We start from the raw sequence: 24,919 nt of genomic DNA, 5'->3' as shown, positions 1-24,919 counted from the left end.
TTCACTCATTTCTCTGCACCATTGTATATATAGGTGACAAAGTTGTTGTCATAGTCCTAGATGTCCATGCTTGTGCTTGGTTATATGAATATTAGATTATGCACCTTTGAATCATGTTAATATCATTATATTATTTTGCTTTCATAATCTTCAGGAAGCTGAGACTCATTTAGTTTTCAGACCTGAACAATGTGTAGCTATTTCTTTGGAACTATTAAGGGAAGGGTTAGGAAAAGAACCAAACTTAACAGGTTGAACAGGTTTAGACAATTCTTACTGCTAAATTTTATGACGTAACATGAATCAGCCAAGCTAAATTACTTTGTATAAATAGCCTATGTGTTACAAGGATAACTTAGTGAATGCGGAAAGGCCAGGAGATAGCGATTGAAACTAAGGATTCCAGGCTCTCTCCTAGCGGTGATTAAAGGCTGGGATTGCATGCACATGCTGGTAAGATTTTTTTTAAGGTTTTCTTTTCCTGTCTTTTTCCAGATATTTTGCAAATGTCACTCTGTTGGATATTGTTTTGATGTGATTAGATTTATTACATGTATATTGAAATATACAAGGGTGATTGATAAGGTTGTGGCCTAAGGTAGAAGGAGTCAATTTTAGAAAACCTACCACATATATTTTTCCTACATTTACCCACTTGGTCCAGCGGTCGTGGAGCATACGGATCCCTTCTTTGTAGAAGTCGGCGACTTAGACCTCCAGAAGTGGTCCACAGCATAGGGTGATCGATAAGTTTGTGGTCTAAGGTAGACAGAGATGAGTTATTAATGTCAAGCTTTCAACATTTTCACTCAGAGTTGAAATGCACATGCATGTAACGAGAGGTGTATAACTCATCTCCTTCTACCTTAGGCCACAAACTTATCAGTCACCCCTGCTGGGGACTACTGGAGGTCCAAGACACTCTCGTTACATGTACGTGCAGTTCAACTACAAAGAAGGGATCTGTATACTCCACAACCACTGGACTAAGTGTGTAAATGTAGGAGGGGACTATGTTGAAAAATAAATGTGCTAGGTTTTTTAAAATTGACTCCTTCTCTCTTATCAACTTATCAATAACCCAACGTATAGGGGAATGTGCTTTTTTTGTATTAGCAATCTGAGGATGTGCTGATGGTGGCTACATATTCTGGTGCTAACATAACATGCTTACGATGTTCCGCAGAACAAGACACAGGCAAACTACAACAAGCAACAACAACAACATGAGCCCCTTTTGCACCTCACCACCCACACGCACAAACAAGTCTCCAACCTGAGGACAGGTAGCCTCTGTGCCTCTGACTTCCAGACTTGCAGATGTTGGGCCACCATCCTTGGGACTTGCTGACCTTTGGGCTTTAACCTCAGAAGCGACAATTAGGGGCTTTGAACCTCCAGAACTGTTGACTGACTAACCAATCCCAGGAAATGCCGAACTCAGCCCTCGGACACCAAGACTAGTTGATCTCAGGGATCACCAGCCCTTGTCCTCAGGGCCTCACAAACATCACGGTTCATGCCTTGGACCTCCATTCTGACTGGTCTCTGACCTGGGATCTTTCCAATCTGAATTCCAGCCTCTGGCTCCTTCCCTTACCACTTCTTTTACTGCCCTGACTTCTCACTCCTCTCATTCCTATCCCTACCCTTAAACTGACCCCTAACTTCCCACGCAGTTCCCAGAAACCATCCCTACAAACTTAAAAAGCTAGGTCTGATCCACGTACCCAATGCCCTTCACAGCTTAGTGCCATCTTGAATTGATACGGGATCTAAGTTCGGTTATGTGAGATGTGAGTGGGAGAATGGAATAAGCTGGACTGCTTTCACACAGAGCCAGAAGTGATGGTTTCCTTTTGTGCAATGATGCTGACAGTGGCATGTGTGCAATATAACGCAAGCAAAAGCCTGTGATATTAAGAATCTGTGATCCTAAAACTTTTTAAGTCTTATAACTTTTGGTTAAGTAGAAATATGGAACTTCCCATGTATTATTACTAATGATTCAATAATTCTCCTGGGAAGTAATCAAATACAAATACAAATATAAATACTTTATTGTCACAAAACAATTGATACTAGAGCAAACAATCATCACAGTGATATTTGATTCTGCGCTTTGCGCTCCCTAAGTACAAATCGAAGTAAATATAATAAAAATTTAAATTATAAATCATAATTAGAAAATAGAAAAGGGAAAGTACGGTAGTGCAAGTCAGGTCTGGATATTTGGAAGGTACGGCCCAGATGCAGGTCAGGATCTGTTCAGCAGTCTTATCACAGTTGGAAAGAAGCTGTTCCCAAATCTGGCTGTACGTTTCTTCATGCTCCTGAATCTTCTCCCGGAGGGAAGTGGGACAAAAAGTGTGTTGGCTGGGTGGGACTTATTCTTGATTATCCTGGCAGCATTGCTCCAACAGCGTGTGGTGTAAAGTGAGTCCAAGGGTGGAAGATTGGTTTGTGTGATGTGCTGGGCTAGGTTCACGATCTTCTGCAGCTTCTTCCGGTCTTGGACAGGACAGCTCCCATAAGATTCATTGCATGTGATCGAGCTGGCTGATAGGATGGGCTGACAAGTAATGATAGAACCAATTTAAGGACCTCATCCATTCCACATTTCCCTCACCAATCTTCTCTTCACATATGGGTCTGTCAATGATAGTAGTATTAGCAATACCCGTAAAATATTCTTTGAAGAAATCCCTCCACCATTTTTTGAACCACAAGCCCTGTGCTGTGAGAATGATTAAGTACAGGCGTAGTAGCTCAAAATTAGAGATTCTTTGCAGCAGAATCCTATCATAGCTAATCACCTCATGGCTAGCATACTAGAACCATAGAACATTACAGCACAGAAACAGGCCTTTTGGCCCTTCTTGGCTGTGCGAAACGTTTTTCTGCCTAGTCCCACTACCTGCACCTGGACCATATCCCTCCATACCCCTCTCGTACATGTACCTGTCCAAGTTTTTCTTAAATGTTAAAAGTGAGCCTGCATTCACCACTTCAACTGGCAGCTCATCCCACACTCGCACCTCTCTTTGCGTGAAGAAGCTCCCCCGAATGTTCCCTTTAAACTTTTCCCCCTTCACCCTTAACCCATGTCCTCTGATTTTTTTCTCCCCTAGCCTCAGTGGAAAAAGCCTGCTTGCATTCACTCTATCTATACCCATCATAATTTTATACACCTCTATCAAATCTCCCCTCCTTCTTCTACACTCCAGGGAATAAAGTCCTAACCTATTTAACCTTTCTCAGTAACTCAGTTTCTCAAGTCCCGGCAACATCCTTGTAAAGCTTCTCTGCACTCTTCCAACCTTATTAATATTCTTCCTGTAACTAGATGACCAAAACTGCACACAATACTCCAAATTCGGCCTCACCAATGTCTTATACAACCTCACAATAACATTCCAACTCTTATACTCAAAACTTTGATTTATAAAAGCCAATGTATCAAAAGCTCCAACTAGGCATCAAAGAGTACAACAGTGTGCTGCCAACTAAACCAAGCATGGATGAAAATGAGGTACCAACCTGATCAACTTACAACACAGCACTGAAAGCATTCTAAGCAAAAGCAACACACTAGAGACAGAGCTGAGTGAGATCACAACAAACAGATGAAGGCAACATTCACAGCCTTGCTATATCAAGTGGTGGATAATTGATAAAAGCTCTCTGTATGAGAATCCCTGAACTCCACGTCGTCAGAAATGAAAGAACTCATTATTTCGGCAGGCTATATGAGCACAAAGGACTCAAACTATTGGGATGAGTGTTAATTTTCTGGGAGTTTTATTTGTGAATTGTGAGGGCACAATAATTCATACCATTTGTAAATTCATCAGCATAAATCATGCCGAGTGTGCAATTTGTGATGTTCGAGACAAGTTGTCTTATGCACAAGTACACGTATGCATAGTGTAATGAAAAACTTGCAGCAGCATCACAATGCTGATTTGATGCCAATGCTCCTAAATTGGTCTTTGTTCCATTTAATAATAGTCAAAAATCAAGAAGAACTCCCCCTATGTATGTGATTTATTGAGATTCCCAAAGGCATAATGCTTTGCTTTACATTAATTGGGATGAGAGTGGGTGTTCATATTTGCTCCAGTTTCATCCCTGAATGCCACTGAGGTAATGCAAACGTGCTGTGCCTCAGGAAACAACAGTTCTAATTGAAAATGAGGACTTCAATGGTCTACGTTACCTTTCATATAACAGGGGTAAAAGAGTTGGAGAGGAGGAGGAAGAAAGCCAGAAAACTCCTCAGATTTATTCAAAAAGTTTTCAAAGTTCAAAGTAAATTTATTATCAAGGTACATATGTCACTCTATACTACCCTGATGATGAATGCTGCTTTGCCTTGACAGTACTCCTTTTAGATGTGCTCAATGATGGGTAAGACTTTAGCCATGATGGACTGAGCTTTTCCATTTAAGGACACTGCTGTTTCCATACCAGGCTGTGATGAAACCAGTCAGGATATTCTCCATTGGACATCCATAGATCTTTATCAAAATTTTAGATGACGTACCAAATCTTCGCAAATTTCTAAGATTCTTTGTAATGCAGTTAAGTCCCGCACCCCCAACAGATCCCCTGAAATGATACCACCGAGGTATTTAAAGTTGCTTATCCTCTCCAGCTCGGATCCCCTGATGAGTACTAGCTCATTCCTCCTCCTGAGGTGAATAATCAATGCTCTGTTTTTTCTGACACCGAGTGAGAGGTTGTTGTTGTGGCACCATTCAGCTAGATTTTTAATCTCCCTCCTATATGTTGATTTGTCACCACACTTAATTCCACCAATGACAGTGGTGTCATCAGCAAACTTAAATATGGCATTGGAGATGTACTTAGCCCCACGTTCTTAAGTGTAAAGTGACTAGAGCAGGGGGCTGAGCACACAGCCTTGTCTAAGGTCTGCATATCTAGGAACAAATTGCTCAAGGAAGTGCGAAGAACTAGGTCTTGGAGCTTATTGATTAGTTTTGAGGGTAATACAGAGATGTCATCAATGAAGAGCATCCTGATGTATGCATCTTCATTGCCCAGTTTTCCGCATGGGTTTCGTTGTAAATACTGGAAGAGGCTAATGGAAATCCAATACTCATTGTAGTCACATCAGATTTATCTTCTGATGTTAGAGGCAATGCGTCAGGTTAGAATTTGGGTAACAAATCAAGTTCAATCAAGAGATAGGAGGTTGTGGACTTAGTCAAATCTCTCTGTCCTGTTGTGTAGATAGCAGAGACGGATTTTCCAGGTTGCTTGATTCCAAAGCGTCCAAAGATCATGGACTGTACCCAGGTTTCATTGAGGGCTTCCCCCTGGAACCAGGTATGTTTCAGAACAGATTGGAATAATAGTCCATCAGTGTGCAATTTGTCTACAAGAATGGCAAAAGGATGTTTGCTCAACAGCTAAAATTTCAACACTAGACATAAAATATTCATAATACAATTATTCAAATGCCCAATTCATTACAGAGCAGAGGTTACTTTGGAAAAAAGTGTGTGAGAGTCATGAGCATCTCCTCATTATAACAGACACTACAAAAGCAAAGAAACTGGGAACATATATTGGAGGTCTTTGTGGGAGGAGTGGGTGGCAGTATAGCCAATCCAACTGTACGTGTGCGCACTTGTGAGGATTATTGGTCACTAACTTACTCTTCTGAGAAGGACAGAGAAGTTGAGAGTGGGAACGGAAGAGATCAGAGACAAACTATATGAAAGTACAAGTAGAAATCAGCAGCAAATCTGGCAGAGAGGATAAATCATACAAAATGCTGGGGGAATCTAAAGTCAGGCCATATCTGGAGTGAGGAATAAACAGTCATGTTTTGGACTAAGACACTTCATCAGGACTGGAAAGGAAAGAATCAGAAAAGCCAAAATAAGAAAGTGGAGGAAGGGGAGGAGAACAAGCTGGCAGGAGATAGTTGAGACCAGGAAACAGGGAAGAGGGATGAAGTAAGAAGCTGGGTCTGCAGAACCTCTTACAATTATGATTTGCTGCCCCATTGTGAAGTTTCTTAGGTATCCCTACGCTGAAGAAATTTAAATCTTCTCTTCAAAGGGAGTTCAGTGAGACCCTCTCTCACTGATCTCCCTCTGTGATCTCTACTGCTCTCTGACTCTTTGACCATGTGCCCACCCAGACTCTCTACACTTCCTTTTGGTTTCCCTTCTCCCTCTCTACTTTCATGACTTACTGTCCTCTTCCAGTAGATTTCTTCTTCAGCCCTTCCTTCACCTATCACCTCCCAACTTCTTACTTCATCTCCTCACTCGGTCTAAGCTGTCAGTTTATCCTATTTCCCTTCCCCAACATTCTTCTCCTGGCTTCTGCCCCCATCCTTTCCAGTCCTGCTAGATCTCAACCTGAAATATCGACCGTTTTTCCCCTCTGTAGGTGCTGTCTGAATTGCTATGTTCCTCCAGCGCTTTCTATGTATTGCTTAAGATTTCCAGCATCTGCAGAATCTGTCTGATTTAAGAGAGGACAAAAGACGTGCTCTCCACTGAACCACTACCACTCTTGTAAGCAAGTAATGATCTGCTTACAAGAGAGTATTACACACTCAGAGCATTTATAAACCATGATGCCACTATGTGGGCTGGATATTGGAAGTCTCAGCTTCCAATGCAATCTAAGGTATTGGGCACAAGAGGAAGTCACTGAGTGACACCTGTGACATTGGACATTATGTCTGCATCTTACCAAAACCTATTTCTAATACAGAATTATTACAGTTTGACTCTAGACTCTGAATTCATGTTAAAGTGAATTCATGCCTCTTCCTATATTAGACAGGTATGTCACTGAGTCACAAAATGCTGGAGGAACTCAGTAGGCCAGGCAGATCCTCCAGCAATTTATGCGTGTTGCTTTGGATTTTCGGCATCTGCAGATTTCCTCTTGTTTGTGTCATTGAGTCAACAAGTTATGGAGCACACAAAGAGACCTTTCGTATAATTTGTCTAACACAACAGGGTACCTACCTGAGCTAAACATGTTTACCTGCATTTGGTACATATCTCTCTAAAACTTTCCTATCCAGGAGCCTATAGCTTTCAGGGAGCTCATTCCATATACCTAACCCCTATATGAGTGGTGGGTATATGGAATATGCCTCAGGTGCCCTCTAAATCTTTTCTTCGCACCTTAAATCAATGTTCTCTAGTTTTGGCCTCGTTTCCCGGGGGAAAAAAATCAAGCAACCACCTTCAACGTGGGTTAGTTGTATCTTTTGATTCTGATTAATCTTTTCTTGCACTTCTCAGATTCACCTCATATTTCTCTATGGCACTGGTTTGCTCCAACATTAACCTGAAACTATTGAATGCATTGGAGACAGCAATGTGATTATGTCCCAACAACAACCAGCTCATAATGTGGTGTAGAATTGGCTGTGCCCCAAGTCTAATTAAGCCTATAACCCTCCAAACCTTTTCAATTCATGTACCTGTTGAACTGGTTTTTAGAAATTATTATTGTACTTGTTTCAATAATTCCTCTGGCAGCTCATTTCACATACACAACATCTTTTGTGTAACAAGTATTTCCACTCAAGTTCTTATTAAATCTTTCCCCTCTCATCTTAAACCTATGCCCTTCAGTGCTTGATTCCTCAACTCAGGGAAAAGACTGAGTCCAATCAGCCTATCAGTTTATATGCCTCTCTCAGATCACCTCCCAGTCTCAATGCTCCAAGAAATAAAGCCTTAGTTTGTCCAAACTCACCCTATAACTCAGTCTCTTATCTTAATTCTTGGCAGTATCCTTGTAAATCTTGCTGCACACTTCCCAGTTTAAGAACTCTATCCTGCAGGAGGATGAACAAAATTGAACATAATAATCAAAAACATAATATCACCTCCTATCTTTTATAATCAATGTCCTGACTGATGGAAGTCTTGTGTAAGCTTGTTGACTGAAATTAATTCAGACAGAACATAAAAAATGCTCAAGTGTCACTACTGTATTGGCAGCTAGTGTGATAGCTAGGATTTGTTTCTTATTGCATATCAATAATATCCACAAAATCTGATTTGCTTTTGCATTTTTTTGTTGTTGTTGTTATTCCCAACCAATGGAAACCTATCCTGAACTGAATTTTCTTCCTTCTTAATCTTCCTCAGAATACAATAGAGATTTGTACTAATAAATGTCTCCAAAAGGTATTGACAGCTCTCTGTTATCTCCTGATATAATCAATCTTAAAACCTTTATCATGTCAGGTACCAATAGGCCATTAAACCTTAACGGTATCATAAGCTAAGACGATTCTATCTATACATTACTGCTTTCCAAACAATGGAACGGAATAGTGATGAGCTCTGGAACACATCGGTTAATTGTTTTTTGATCTCCCTAGCCCAGTGAGATAGAATTAATTTATGCAGTCTTCACTAAAAACATATATACTTTCAGAAAGGCAAGAGGCAATTTCAACTATGTCTCTTTGTAAAATATATGACAATCCCATGGTGTCACATTACAAATCTTCATACCATGATTTTGACTTGTTCCTGTCAGCATTTGAAAGGACACCCAACAAAGCTTGAAGGAGTACCAATGCTGTAATTGGGACTAAGCCATTGACTTTAACTGTGGGCTTGAGTGAGGAAACAGCTGCAGGATGTCCTATAGATCAGTGATTCTCAACCGTCTTTTGTCCATGGCCCCCTTAGGAACCCATCTCAGGTTCCAGGTTCCCTTTCAAGCAAGGATACAACACAGATAGAAAGAAAATCATTTATTATTGAACACCAAGAAAACTTGAACATTCTGACATACTGGACAAAACTTAAAAACAGACTGTATGAAATTAAACATCTATCAGGCCAAATGTAATCCTTGAGCTTGGTGCTTTTCTGCAAGTTTCATGATGTCGGGCTCCAAATTAGACAATGACAGTTGGAGGTCACCTCGTCTTGCGATATTTTAAGGAAAGAAATAATGGTTTCCTTACAATCTACGAGGTTACTGTTTTTGCCCTGTAAGGTCTTGTTTAACAAATTAAGTTTCTGAAAGATATCTGCCAGATTAAATATGTCTGCCTTAGCATCAATGACTCTTTCTCCATGCTCTTTATCAGACATGAAGGGAACTGTGGTGTCCCAGAGTGTAACAAAACGTAGAAGACACCTTTGGAAAGACACCTCACCTCGGTATGCAACAGCAGCGTCTGGAAGCCTGCATCATTTTCTTCACACAGCTGCCAGAAAAGACGATCCTGAGGGGCATGGGATTTGATGAAGTTTACAGCCTTTATGAGAACTGAAAGCAAAAGATTGAGACGTCCTCCTAAGTTTTTAACTGCTAGGTGCTCCCTGTGAATGACACAATGAATAGTAAAGACAGAAATAATAACACTTTTTAGATGGGCAATGAACCTTCTGTATCGACCAACCATGGAAGCGGCACCATCAGATGTACAAGCAATTATATTCTCCATTGGAATATTGTTCTCGCTTAAGTAACTTTTGATTCCTCAAAGATAAACAATCCCTTAGTATCCATTTTAATCCTCCTGGCAAACAACATCTGTTCCATCAGTTCGTTTCCATTCCAGAATCCCACATAAGGCATGAGAAGAGCATCGTTAGCTTGTAAAGTAGTTTCGTCTAATTGTAAAGAGAATTTCTTGGATTATAATGAACTGACCAATCTCTCTTCAATGTCCTGTGCCATCTCATTGATTCTTCTGGCAACAGTAGATTTAATCAAAGGAATTGCCTGAATTGTTTCTTTGGCACTCAAATTCATGACATCAGATACTATTATGGACACTGAAGGCAGGATAAGAAACTCACCAATGTTGTAAGCATTTCCAGTTTTAGCAATCAGCTTACTAATTTTGTATGATGCAACAAGACTCTTCTCTAACTTCTGTGACATTTCAGCAAGCATTTGTTTCAGCATTGGCCTTCTCTTGAAATTATCTTGAAGGTTTTTGAAGAAATCTAAGTGTTTATCCTTCTTCTCTGGATGCAAAGTATCCAAAAGATTTTTCAATTTGCTTGGCATCATGCTTTCATTTGACAATGTAGTCATGCAGTTCAAGCAGCTGGGCAAAGCTGGGTTTTGAGGATATGCGATAAAACCATACGTCTCTACTTCCTGAGGAGACTGAGGTCCTTTAACATCTGCTGTAACGATGCTGAGGATGTTCTACGAGTCTGTGGTGGCCAGTGATATCTTGTTTGCTGTTGTGTGTTGGGGTAGCAGACACCAACAGAATCAACAAACTCATTTGTAAGGCCAGTGATGTTGTGGGGGTGGAACTGGACTCTCTGATGGTGGTGTCTGAAAAGAGGATGCTGTCCAAGTTGCATGCTATCTTGGACAATGTCTCCCATCCACTCCATAATGTACTGGTTAGGCACAGGAGTGCATTCAGCCAGAGACTCATTCCACCGAGACGCAACACTGAGCGTCATAGGAAGTCATTCCTACCTGTGGCCATCAAACTTTACAACTCCTCCCTCAGAGTGTCGGACACCCTGAGCCAATAGGCTGGTCCTGGACCTATTTCCTCTTGGCATAACTTACTTATTATTATTTAATTATTTCTGGTTTTATATTGCTATATTTCTACACTATTCTTGGTTGCTGTGACTGTAACGAAACCCAATTTCCGTTGGGATCAATAAAGTATGTCTGTCTGTCTGTCTGTAAATTACCAGGGCCCCCATAAACACTTGGGGCTCCCCTTCTCACAGCTTTCAGTCGGTGGCCCCCTTCAAGTTTGCCAGGAGCCCCAAGAGGGCCATATGGCCCAATGGCTGCTATAGAATTGCAGGGCCAAAGCAGTTTTAATCAAGTTAAATGACTGCATCAAATAGAAATGGTGTGTAACATTACTCAACTAATTTCCCACACAGACGTTGAAGTGAAAACAGCATATGCTGATCACAGTTCAGAATTCAAGTGATTACTTTATTGGTTATAACCATATAACCATATAACAATCACAGCACGGAAACAGGCCATCTTGGCCCTCCTAGTCCATGCCGAACCCTTAATCTCACCTAGTCCCACCTACCCTCACTCAGCCCATAACCCTCCAATCCTTTCCTGTCCATATACCTATCCAATTTTACCTTAAATGACACAACTGAACTGGCCTCTACTACTTCTACAGGAAGCTCATTCCACACAGCTATCACTCTTTGAGTAAAGAAACTCTTTGAGTTATACGGTGGCATGCGAGAACCTAAAGTTTTGAAATGTGCAACATGAATAGGAATCTTATTTGGCACTACACCTTGTTCTTCAACATACTTTCCACTACTAAGGCCCACTTCACCTATCCTAGCACTTCCTCATTTGGCCCAGTGCCTACTTTTGCCAGCATGTTCACTATGCTTAACTGATTTAAGTTAATTTAATATATCAATATTAATTATAATGAAGTTATCAGAAACCTTCAGTCATCTTTTTAATGAATGTTGATTCATTCAAATCAATAGATCTAGATTACCTGCATTGCATGATGTAAAGCTTAGAGAGGAGGTACAAACTCTCCAGCTCAGTCCTAGACTCACTGAGAAGTCCAGGTATGGAGCAAGAGATCAGACACACTTGCATCTGACCCTTGGTGTGTTCTGTACTAGACACAGTAGTGTGCAAGCGTGGAAGTTCAGAATGTAAAAGCACACATGCCACAGAGTACTGTTGGCTGTCAGCTCGATCTAATCCATGCTGCATACTCACTCAACGTTAAGTTTTTATGGCAATCTTAATTATTTCCGTGTAACCATTCTCCGATGCCTTTAACGCCACAGCTTTCAGCCACTTAGAGCACAATGGAATTTCAAATGCCGTGAGCAGCAAATGCATTCTGTTCAGCCCAACTCTGCACCTTTAGAAAAGGGTAGATTTTAAAAGCTAAATTCTCCCTACAATAATTTTAATGGCTCTCTGTTCGATTTAGTATATGACCTTAGCTCATGGACACTGTTGGGATTAATGGCCCTCCTCATTTTTACCTTTACAAATGCAAATTTTCACATTGTTCCAAATGCTTCATAGTTCACTGGAGTCTAACTATTAGAAAGGTCATATTTTGTTCTTCTTCAAAGTGCAGTGTTCCATAAATGAGCCTTAAAACATAGTAGGTAATTAAATATAAGCCAAGCATTAATTATCATTGGATGATTATAATAATGGGAACCATTTTGCTGGAAGTCAGTGCACTTTAGAAAGTAATTTGTGAATTGCAGAGTTAAGATGGCACTTCTCTAATTCTGTTAAACCATTGCCTGTGCTGGAGGAGGGTGAGGATTTGTGATTGCGGAAGTTGGTGTTCATACAACACATATTCAGGCTGGTATGGAGACATCTGGGACAACTTCTATGGCAATTAATTTGGCATTATTCCCTCCAAGCTTGCAACATCTCAAGTCTCATGCGGGCCGTGTGCCAGATCAGATATTCGTATACCAAAGGAGTCTCTTTGGGACAGATAGTGCCGTCTCACACATGCAGGGGCAATGTCTGCATCAGGGACTACTGGAGGGCTGCCTAGCTACCTGAGGACGCTCACAATCAGGATACTTCTTGACCAGTGCTAAGCTGCACAAAGCATTGGTACAAAACGTCCCAGGATGAGCAATACCAGAGGACATGCGTTTAAGGTGAATGGTGGGAATTTTAAGGGAGGTTCAAAGAACGTTTTTTTAACACAGAGAGGTGGGTGCCTGGAATGCACTGCCCAGGTAGTGGTAGAGGCTGATACATTAGGGACGTTTAAGAGACTCTCAGAGAGGCACATGGATGCAAGGAAAATGGAGGATTATGGTTGTGTAGGAGGGAAGGGCTAGAACAATCATGGGTCAGTACAACATTGTGGCCGAAGGGCTGGCAATCTACTGTTCTGTGTTCAATATTCTAAACACCCAAGGTGCATGCTGCAGGAAGTGTGGAGGAGTTTGGTGGCACAGCAAGTGGAGCCATTATCTCACTGCGCCAGAGAGCTGATTTTATGTGCCTGAACCCATTCTGAGGCAGTGGCTCTCCTTGCTGCATCACCATACCACCTGCAGCTGGGCCTCCTGGAGGCGCCGTTGCTGGCCACCTTGAATATCTGTGCCTCTGCTGACTATTTCAAAACCAGATGAAATGTAGACTTCTGCAACAGAGTTAAGTGACAAAGGCCATATTAACACCATTGTAAGAGTTGCTGTAATTATCAGCCCCGCCCTCCCATGTGATGCATGTACTCAGCCTGGCCCTGAAAGTCAATGCATTGGCAGGGAGGAGAGCTTCCCTCTGAATAGTCAGTTCCCTTCACTCCCTCCAAGCCATGTCTTCCTGTCACCAGTAAACACTATTTACATTTGGTCTATTACGTTTTCAGCAGTTTAAAGGCAGTGTTGTCTTCTAATACTTTAAAATCCAGGTTTGCCAATTACTGCTAATAAATTCCATGTCACAGTAAATCAGAAAAAAAGTCTCTGAAATCTGGAAGTGGGAAGAATGTTTATTATTTTTTCCTTACCTGAGACCACGTTGGACTATAAATGTGCATTGCAATATCAGGGTGATAATACTCTGCAATCATTTCAACTAAGTGATTCACAGAATGGACAATAATGCACCATTTTTAGCGCATGTTTTGAAAGAGAACTACAGCAGATATTCTTCAGAATTTTAAATATTGTACTTTGTAATACAATAATATTATAGCAACATTCTTAAAACAGTGTGTAATCAATTCAGTGATATAGTAGTCTAAGTGTGCTTTGTAAACATGATAAACTGTTGACACATTACTTCTGGAATTGCTGAATAGGTTAAATTGTGCAAATAATTTTGTATTGCCATTTAACTTAACTATGTTGTTATATGCCTTGCTTATTTCCTCAGGTTTTAGTAAACATAGAACATAGAACGTTACAACATTGTACAGGCCCTTTGGACCACAATGTTTTGCCAACCTTTTAACCTACTCTAGGATCAATCTAACCATTCCTTTCTACTGTACATACCCCTCCATTTTTTCTATCATTCATGTGTTAATCTAAGAGTTTCTGAAATGCCCTAATATATCTGCCTCTACCATCACCATTGGTGGGATGGTCCATGCACCCACAATTCTTACCTCCACCGTTCCCCTTATACTTCCCTCCTATTTGGGAAATAAAGGCTTTGGCTATCCACTCTATCTACATCTCTTGTCAGCTCTATAAAGTCACTTTTTATTTTCTTTCACTCCGACGAGAGAAGTCCTAGCTCATTAATCTCTCTTCACAAGCCATGCTGTTTAGTCTAGGCAACAGCCTGGTACATCTCCTCTGCATCCTTTATAAAACTTCCACATCCTTCCTATGCTGAGGCAACCAGAACTGCACACAATATTCCTAGTGTGGTCTAACCAGGGTTTTATAGAGCTGTAATATTATCTCATGGCTCTTGAACTCAATCCAATGTCTAATGAGGTCATCACACCATATGCCTTCTTAACAACCCTATCAATTTGCACAACAGCTTGAGGAAACTATGAGCTTGGAGTCTAAAATCTCTCTGTTCCTCCACACTGCTACGAATCTTACAATTAAATCTGTATTCTGTCTTCAAATTCAAACTTCCAAAATGAATCACTTCACACTTTTCTACAGCTGAAATCCATCTGCCACTTCTCGGCCCAGCTCTGCATCTTGTCAATATCCCACTATAATCCACCACAACCCTCCAGACGACCTACAACTCCACCTATCTTTGTGCCACCTGCAAACCCTCTAACCCACCCTTCCATTATCTCAGCCAAGTCATTTATGAAAATCAAAAGGGTAGCAGTTCCAGAGCAGAACTCTGTGGAACATCACTGGTCACAAGCCTCTAGGCAGAATACTCTCCGACTACTGCCATATGCTGCCTTCTATGGGCAAACCAGTTCTGAATCCACACAGCCAAGTTCCCCTGGATCCCATGCTTCCTGACTGTCTGAATGAGCCTGCTGTAGGGAACATTGTCAAACGTCTTACTAAAATCCATATGCACCACATCTACTGCTCTACCTTCATCAATGTGCTTTGCCACAAAGGAATTAGCCAGGCTTATGAGGCATGACCTGCCCTTATCAAAGCTATGCTGAGTATCCATAATCAGACTGTGGTTCTCCAACTAGACATAGAATACTGCATCTAAAAATCCTCTCCAATAATTTGCCTAGAGTGAAGTTGAACATAAAAAATATAATCAAGTTACATTCACATTTTCTTATATGTCTATATTTTGCTACTAAAATGAAAAAGAAACAAAATGAAAATACTCAATAAATCAGAAGATTTAAATCTACCTAAAAGAAAAGTCTTAAATCACAAGAGAAATTGAAAGGAGTTTGCTTCCAGTGTAGACAGGGAATGGGGAGACAATAATGATGTTTAAGAAAAAACACCACACCTACCACAGACATCTTTTCTTCTCCCCTCTTTCATTAGACAAAAGATTAAAAAAGCCTGAAGGCATCTATCACCAGGCTCAAACACAGCTTCTATCCTACTGCTATCAGACACTTGAATAGAACTCTTGAATGATAAGATGAACAATCTACCTCGTTATGATCAAAAACAACTTATAAAAACTTTATTATAAACAACTTTGTTGTTTACCTGCCTTGCATTTTTTTCTGTGGGTTTTACACTTTTTTCTGCCTTGTTATTGTTTTGCTTTGTACTACCTCAGTGAAATATGCAATGGTGGTCAGGATGCTGTTTATTGACTATTGCTCAGAGTTTATCACAGTCCTGATCAAAAAACTACTAAACCTGGGCCTCTGTACCTCTCTCTGCAACTGGGTCTTCAACCATTGTTTGCAGTATCTCAGATGGTGACAAGAGGTCATACAGGTGTGAGATACAGCTAGGTGAGTAGTGTTGTAGCAACAACCTTGCACTCAATGTTGGTAAGACCAACAGGTTGATTGTAGACATCAGAAAGTGTAGAACAATGGAACACAAACAGAAGAGGAAACAAAAGTGGAGGGAGTGAGCAATTTCTACTACATGAGTGTCAGTATTTCTGAAGACCTGACCTGGCTGCAAAACATATTGATGCAGCTATAAAGGAAGCAGGACAGCAGCTATGTTTCATTATGAGTTTCAAGAGATTTGGTTTGTCACCTAAAACACTCAGAAACTTCTACAGATGTACTTTTGAGAGCATTCTGACTGGCTGCATTACCATCTGGTTTTAGGGCACCACTACACAGGATCAACGTAAATTGCAGAAAGTTATAAAATCAGTCAGCTCCATCATGGCTATTAGCCTTCGTTGTATCCAAGACATCTTCAAGGATGGGTGCCTCAGGAAAGCAGTGTTCCTCATTAAGGACACCCACCACCCAGGAGATGACCTCTTCTCATTGTTACCATCAGGAAGGAGGTACAGAAACCTAAAGGCACACACTCAGTGAATCAGATCATCCAATTTCTAAATGAACATTGAACCCATGAACAGTACCTCACCACTTCTTTTTATTTATTTCTGTTTTTAACTTAACTACAATATACACATGAAAATAATTACAATAATTCATATTTTTCTATATTTATCTCTGCAGTGCTGCTGCAAAGTTAACCAATTTCACAACATATGCCTTTAATATTAAAACCTGTTTCTCATTCTGATCAGCATGCAAGTCAAACTTGTCATTGTATCTTGGTACATGTAACATGAATATATCAATACTGAATATCTATAAAGGAAATACTTTCAGAACTTGCCATGCCCAGTGATGGAATCATACCACATGGAAATAGGCACTTCAACTCACCAGGTTAGTGCAAACCATTAAGCTGACATTGATTTACACTCATTCTTTTTTTATTTCCTGAACCTTCCCATCATCTCCATTTAGACCACCAACCACCAAAGATAATTTATAATAGCCAATTAACTTCTCACTGCATATGTATCTGGAATGTGAGAAGCTACAGGAGCAACTAGGGGGACACCTAATTGACCACAGGGAGAACATGCAAAGTCTAAACAAAGCAGCAATAGAGATCAGGCTGAGTCCAGCTCACTAAGTCTGACTGACAATACCTCTACTAACAGTGATGTCATGAAACTCTATATGTTAAAAGTAACAAGGTCGGACTTAACGGAATTGCTTGATGAAGTAACAGGGAAGAGTAAGAAGGGTATTATGTATGATGTGTTTATGAACACTCAAAACACATTTTGTCAAAGGATTGCATTAAACTCATTATTATACTCATTAGCACAATTAAAATTCATGTAACTAAAGGAGAAATGGCAGTGTAGAAATAAATTAGGGACAGAAAGGCGGACAGTTGTTCTTCAGCCCAGAAGGCAGTATAGAAGGAATTATCATATTGATGTAAATTAATGAATATACATGATATACAGGGTAGAATTTCATAGAACATAGATAGCTTGGGAAATTAGTGTAAAAAGAGGAGGATTGCAATAGTTTTTTCAAAGGAAATGAGATCCTGGAAAAGAAAAAGGAAAACATATAGAATAAGAATTATAATTGTAGAGAGTATAGCAATTAGAAACTAAAATAATGAATCCCAACTAAATAGGGTCTAGCAAGAAGCTAGAATATAAACAACTTTTGAAGGTGACAGGACAGTTAAGCAGGCCATTGAAAGAAAATGCATTGGTTAGAAACTTATATTTAGAAAGCTGCATTGCACAATGCACACGGTGTATTGCATTCTATCTCCTGCATTCATGTCATTGATGGAATTGTGCAGCATGTTGGGCAGTGACAGCCAAGAATGACTTCTGGGCAGTTGTTGGTGATTTACCTAATTAATTACAATGACATAGAGTGACAAAACCATTGATTAAATCTAGCTGGAGTTCAGTCTCCATATTTTGACAACTGCTCTTTAAGAAAGATACCAAGGCCCTTAATAAAGATTCAGAGTTATGCCAGTGATGATTTATCCAGTTTAATACAAAAGCTGGCATGGGGTTTTGATTAGTTATCGTTCAATAATGCAATGCAGTTAGGTTTCACTGAGCATTAGCCTCCTGTGTCTCCACATTCTTTTCAAATTTGCTTTCTCCAACCACTCCCATCCCACATCTATCCACACAGCTTGTCCTACAGCTTATTTCCCGCTGAAGGCTGCAAGTCAACCCACAGTTTCCATTTTGATGGTATGAGAAGCCAATCGTTAAACACACTATGTACAATTCTACTTTGCAACCAAATTGCACAGAGCTCTGAATGACCAAAACTTGGAGAACTACACAATTAGCCACTCTCCAGATTACAGATAAAACTTCCTTCCTTCAACACTTGGTAAGTAATGCTAAATATGCTATATGGCTCTATTCTGCTTAAACAATTAAATTTGGAAGTGGAACAGACACTACTATGATATTAGGCAGAGATGATTCTGGAAACAAGTAAGAGCACTTCAGAGAGTCGAAGGAACTAAGAAGATTTGTCTCTGAAGAATGAGCCAGAGTAGCTAGCAAATGAGGAAGAGCGCATAAGGTGTAAAGTTTCAAATTGTCGAAAGAGCAAGGAAAATAATGTAATAAAAAAGGGCCCATGTTAAATAGAATGTAACACAGTGGAAGCAATTAGAAATTTCCTGGATGTCTCAATGCACAGGAAAATGAATGCAAATTATTTAAGAAAGTGGCCAGAGTTGAACAAAATACTTTATCAGCCACCAGCCAGTCTAGGTCTGCATAAATATAGAAACATAGGAATGTTTTGATGTGACTAGATAATTCTTTTAAAAACGTATTGTGGAATGCAATAGGAAGCCAATGATAAAAAAGCACACAAAGCTGGAAAGAGAAGGAAGGAAATAATTTATGGGTAGATGCGAGATGCAAAGGTCTTATTATAGCTACTAGAGAAATGGTTAATCCCAAGAACTGAACTGTGCAGAGACATCAAAGTAACTCTCACAGCCTTTACTGAGCTTTAACTTGACAAGCTAGTTTTCTTAAAGTGAAAAAAGATTTTCTCTAAAATCCAGCTAGTCTCCTGTATTTTGGAGCTGCTACATAATCAATGGTCTCAGGTGGGTAGCAGTACATTAAATACAAGAAGGATCAATCTGAGCACTGCATGTACAAATAAGAAGATTAGTGAGTCCAAACCATACAAAGCAAATCAAAAATTAATGGTAATGGAGAAAGGGCTAACATCAAGCACAACACTAAAATCTAGGTAAGCTGCCATTGTACATTTACTTTTGGATCTGCAAGATTTCTGTAAAAACACATGAAAACAGTACATTTCCATTCATTTTGGTGTGTCGATTCTAAGGCAAATTTCTAGATTCAAATATTTGAGAAACTTTACGATTTATACCCCTGCCTATTGCTATTCCTTCAATTTAAAAGATATTTTGTTTAAATCTTACTAGTCTATAGGTAGTTGTGCTATTAATTCACTAACTAGGTTATCTGATTAACAATAACTTTTATTCCTCTGATATTCTGTCACAGATTAACATAACTAAAATTTGCAAGGTCATTTGCACTAACCCTCCCAGTGCCATAGATATCCTGCTCCCAGTAAGGGAGGGCAAGTCACTGGGTATATTTAAGTTAGAGGTTGATAGGTTCTTGATTAGTGTCTAAGGTTACAGGGAGAAGGCAGGAGAGTGGGATTGAGTGGTATAGTAAGTAAGCCATGGTGGAAAGGCAGAGTTGACTCAATTCTCTTGCCTTTTCCTTGTAGCTTCTCATGCCCTAACATCAAGAATATATCAACCTCTGCCTTAAATACACCCAATGATTTGGTGTTCACAGCCGCAGGTGGCAACAAATTCCATAGATTCACCACCCTCTGTCTAATGAAATTCCTCCTTATTTCAGTTCTAAACGTATGTTCCTCTATTCTGAGGCTTTGCCCTCTGGTCCTAGACTCCCCCACTAGAGCAAACATTCTCTCCACATCCATTCTATTAGGCCTTTCAATGTTCAATAGGGTTCACTGAGATTCCCTCTCATTCTTCAAAATTCAAATGAATATAGACCCAAAGTAATCAAATGCTCCTCATATGATATACCTTTCATTCCTGGAGTCATTCTTGTGAACTTCCTTTGAAACATCTTCAAAGTCAGCACATCCATTCTTTGATAAGGGACCCAAAACTGTCCACAATGCTCCAAGTGAGGCCTTGTCAGTGCCTTATAACTCCTCAGCATTACATCCCTGCTTTTATATTCTAATCCTCTTGAAAGGAGTGCTAACATTGCATTTGCCTTCCTCACCACTGACTCAACCTGCAAGCTAACCTTTAGAGAATCCTGAACAAGGGCTCCCACATCCCTTTTTGTACCTCTGATTGTTGAATATTCTCCCTGTTAAGAAATAGTCTACAGCGTTACTCCATCGACAAAAGTGCATACTATATACTTTCTGATATTGTATTCCATCTACCACTTCTTTGCCCACTCTTCTAAACTGTCTAAGTTCTTCTGCAGCTTTCCTGCTTCCTCATTTGCCCCTCCACCTATCTTCATATTGTCCACAATCTTGGCCATAAAGCCATCAGTTCTGTTATCCAAATCATTCACCTATATCATAAAACAGAGCAGTCCCAACATAGACCCTTATGGACAACCATTAGACACCAGCTGCCAACAAGAAAAGGATCCCCTTATTCAAAATCTTTGCCTCCAGCCAATCACCTAGTGCGTATCCATACATATCTTTTCTAAATACCACAGGTTCTTACTTTGCTAAGTAGCCTCAAACTTACAGCATACAGTCAAGACTGATACAAAATACTGATTTATTTTGTCCACCATTTTCTTGACCCCATTACTACCTCACCAGTGTGAGTCAATTTTCCAGTGGTCCAATGTCTACTCTCACCTTTTTTTACTCTATATTTTTGAAACATATTTTGATATCCTTTTTGATATTATTGGCTAACTCATCTTTATATTTCATCTTTTCCCTCTTTATAGCTTTTTTAGTTACTTTTTGTTGTTTTTAAAATCTTCCCAATTCCCTAACTTCGCACTAATTTTTTTCCTCTGTTAAATGCCCTCTTTTTGCTTTTATGTTTGGTTTTAACTTTCCCTGTCAGCCTCAATTGCGTCAACCTGCCTTTAGAATCCATCTTCTTCTTTGGGATATATCTATCCTGTAGCTTCCAATTTGTTCCTAGAAACTTCAGTCCTTGCTGTTTTACCATCATCTCTGCTCATGTTCCCTTCCAATCATCTTTGACCAGCTCCTCTCCCATGCCTCTGTAATTCCCTTTACTCCACTGTAATATTGATACAATTGACTTTAGCTTCTCTGTCTAAAATTGCAAGGTGAATACTATTATATTATGGCCACCGAGAGGCTCCTTTAACTTACACTTCCTAATTAAATCTAGTTCATTATACAACACCCATTACAGAATAGCTGATCCCCTAGTAGGTTCAAGCATAAGGCTCCAGCAAAGCTATCTTGTATGCATTCTACAAATTCTCTTTCTTGGGATGCAAAATCAGGACCAACCTGATTTTCCCAATCTACCTGCATATTGAAATCCACCATGACTATTGTAACATTGCCCTTTTGACATGCATTTTCTATCTCCCACTGTAATATGTTACCCACATCCTGGCTATTGTTCAGAAGCCTGTAAATACTGCCCATTGGGTTTTTTTTACCCTTGCAGTTTCTTATCTCTACCCACAATGATTCTACATCTTTCAAGCCTATGTCTCCTCTTTCTAAGGAATTGATTAGTAAGTGTCAAAGGTTATGGGGAAAAGGCAGGAGAATGAGATTGAGGGAGTTAATAAACCAGCATTATGAATGGCAGAGCAGAATCGATGGGCTAAAAGGCCTAATTCTATCCTAATAATTAAGAGCCTATCAACCGCCACTTTAAAATATGCTATCACTTGGCTTCCATAGCTGTCGTGGTCATGACTTACACAGACTCACCACCCTTTGGCTAAAGAAGTTCCTCCTCTTCTCTGCTCTAAAGGGATGTCCTACTACTCTGAGGCTGTGCTCTCTGATTCTAGTTTCATCTGCTGTAGGAAACACCCTCTTCACGTCCATTCTATCTAGGCCTTTCAATATTCTTCTAACCTAAAGCAGCATAAACACATCATCCAACATAATATTCTTCCAGAATCTAATATCACTCTGAACATTGGTGGAATTATAGCCATAACCATCCATCATAGTTCCCAGCTTGATGGACATGCCCTGACATCTGAATTTATTAACGCCCTCATACGACCAATAATTTCTGTCCGCTGATTCACCCTCCTTATCCTTGATGATGAATGTAGTCCCACACTGCCAGAAAATGAGCCCTAAGCAGAAAATCTAGTGCTAATAATTCATGGCTTAGTGATTTCCATGAAGAATTGCAACACAGCCATACACCCACTATCAAACCTTAAAAACATCACAAGACACTCAAAGTCTTGGAGAAAGAAGGCACACAGCTTTGACAAATGACAAAGTTGGAGGCAGGGCTTTGCTATCTATTAAATTTTCCAGAGAAGTTTCCTTTAGGTATTGTTTTCTCTTTACTTAATGGTAAGTCATTCTACCTGCCAATATCCTGCAATCAATTAAATCTTAGAAAGATCAAGGCAGTACACTTTTTTTTTCTGTATCATGAAAGAAAAAAGAAAATTCAGGTATTAGAAATCTGAACCAAAAACACACTGAATGCTACAAATACTTAGACTCAAAATCAGATTTATCATCATTGACATGAAGTGTAATGTGGGGTTTTGCATCAGCAGCACAGTGCAAAGATATGAACATTACAGAGGTGAATAAATAGTGCAAAAAAGGGAATAATGAGGTAGTGTTTGTGGGTTCAAGAACCGTTCAAAAATCTGATGGCCAAGGGAAAGAAGCTGTCCCTAAATCATTGAGCTTGGAGCTTCAGACACCTGTACCTCCTTCCTGATGGCAGTAGCAAGAAGGAGGTATGTCTCCGATGTTGAGGGTCCTTAGTGATGGATGCTGACGCCTTGACGCATCACCTCTTGAAGATGTTCCTCAGTATTTGGCAGTGTTGTACCTATGATGGAACTAACTGAGTCTACAACCCTCAGCCGCTTCTTGTGATCCCACACCTTGGGGTCTCCATACCAGCCTACGTTGTAACCAGTCAGAATGTTCTCCACCGCACATCTATAGAAATTTGCAAGAGAGTTTGGCGATATACTTAATCTCCTTAAACTCCTAACAAATTAGAACCACTGGGGTGTCTTCTTTGTGATTATATCAATGTGTGGGGCCAGGATAGACTGCTGAGTTATTGATGCACAGGAACTTGAAAGAGCTTGCTGTTCTCCCCTTGATGAGGGCTTGTGTGTCTTCTCCTGACTTCTCTTTCCAGAAGTCATAGAGATGTACATCCCAGAAACAGGCCCTTCGGCCCATCCAGTCCATGCTGAACCATTTAAACCGCCTATTCCCACCGGGACCATACCCCTCCCATCCATGTACCTACCCAAACTTCCCCTAAACGTAGAAACTGCGCTCACATGCACCTCATCCTCACAACCCTCTGTGTGAAGAAGTTCCCCGATCAAGTTCTCCTTAAATATCTGCCTTTCACCCTTAACCCATGACCTCTCGCTGCCATCCCACCCAATCTCAGCAGAAAAAGCCTGCTTGCATTTACTCCCCCCAACCTCTACCCCTCATAACTCTGAATACCTCTGTCAAATCTCTCCTCGGTCTTTGGGGTCCTCGAGACCTGACAATATCCTTGTAAGTTCTCCCCGCACTTTCAACATTATTTACATCTTTCCTGTAGGCAAGTGATGAAAACTGCCCACAATACTCCCAATTAGGCTTCACCAACACCTTATACAGCTTCAACATCCCATCTGCTGTACTCAGTATTTTGATCTGTGACAGCTGAAGTGGGAAAAGCATTTGATTAAACAACTCTAACTCTAACTCTAACTCGTGATGCAGCTTTCAATGAACTATATTGATCGAGGAAGATGAACCGATCTCTGGTCGAGCACTTTAGCACTGCAAGTTCTCTGCAAGTGTAACTCTCTGATACGGTTTTCCCCCGGGCCTTCACGACGTTCCATGCGGATGGCTGGCAAACAGAGCTTGCCACGGTGTCTCCGGACAAGCAAATCACAAGGCTCCGAGTACTCTGAGATCAGATGTGGCTCAGGAGACGGACTACAGAGACACAGTGGAGTTCGTCATCTTGCATGGGCGTGACTCGTAAGACCATGGGAGCAGAATTAGGCCATTTGGCCCATCAAGTCTAAATGTAGTACAGTACAGGAACAGGCCCTTCAGCCCACATTGTTGTGCTGGGTGAGTTGAAAAGTAAGTAAAAAAAAAGACCCCAAACACGAATCCCTCCTACCAACTCAATGTCTGTAACCCTCCATCTCCCTCACCTCCGAGTGCCTGTCCCAACGTCCCACTGTATTTGCCACTACCATGGCAACCCAGCTGCCTCTCAACCCCATTCATACCCCGACGAATCAAGACCCAATCAACCTCTGCCTCCACGGCCGCTTATAGCCACGAATCCTGCAGATTCCAAAGAATTTCCTCAGCTTCTCCATTTGACACTGTCATTGCTCTCGCCTGAGGCAGTGCCCTGCAGGAAACGTCCTCCTCAGCTTAGAAAGTGAACTTGAAAGTAGGCCGGCCATTAGGCAACTGAATTCGACCTTAAATCCTCCCTCGGACCCTAACCTTTTCTTGTGCCCAACAACACCTCACCTGCAACATTTAACCTGGCCCCACCTACTAACCCCAGCCCTGCCACAGAGAGTCTGCTGGCCACCTCCTGACTCCTGAACCCAACCTGCCCTGTGCCCCCCCCCCCCCCATCCTTACTTGTAGCAGTCATTGTGTAACTGGTTGTAGCTGCTCAGAGTGGTGAGGGCCCCAAGCCCGATGGCGTACGAGAAGAAA

The 24,919-nt window shown here is 40.6% G+C and overlaps 1 protein-coding gene across 1 annotated transcript in view; it reads left to right on the top strand.

Annotated features, from left to right (window-relative positions):
• Window positions 1-395: 395 nt before the first annotated feature.
• Window positions 396-24,919, top strand: part of LOC132390902 (PC3-like endoprotease variant B) — a 786,805-nt gene continuing 762,281 nt past the window's right edge. Inside the window, exon 1 of the mRNA XM_059963438.1 lies at window positions 396-453. The gene's annotated coding sequence lies outside the window, so the exon portion shown is untranslated. The remainder of the gene's footprint in view (window positions 454-24,919) is intronic.

This window comes from Hypanus sabinus, chromosome 3 (genome assembly GCF_030144855.1).
Source record: "Hypanus sabinus isolate sHypSab1 chromosome 3, sHypSab1.hap1, whole genome shotgun sequence".
In the NCBI taxonomy this organism is placed as follows: Eukaryota; Metazoa; Chordata; class Chondrichthyes; order Myliobatiformes; family Dasyatidae; genus Hypanus; species Hypanus sabinus.
The sequence above is the reverse complement of the archived record's forward strand: the minus strand, read 5'-3'. Positions and strand labels throughout refer to the sequence as shown.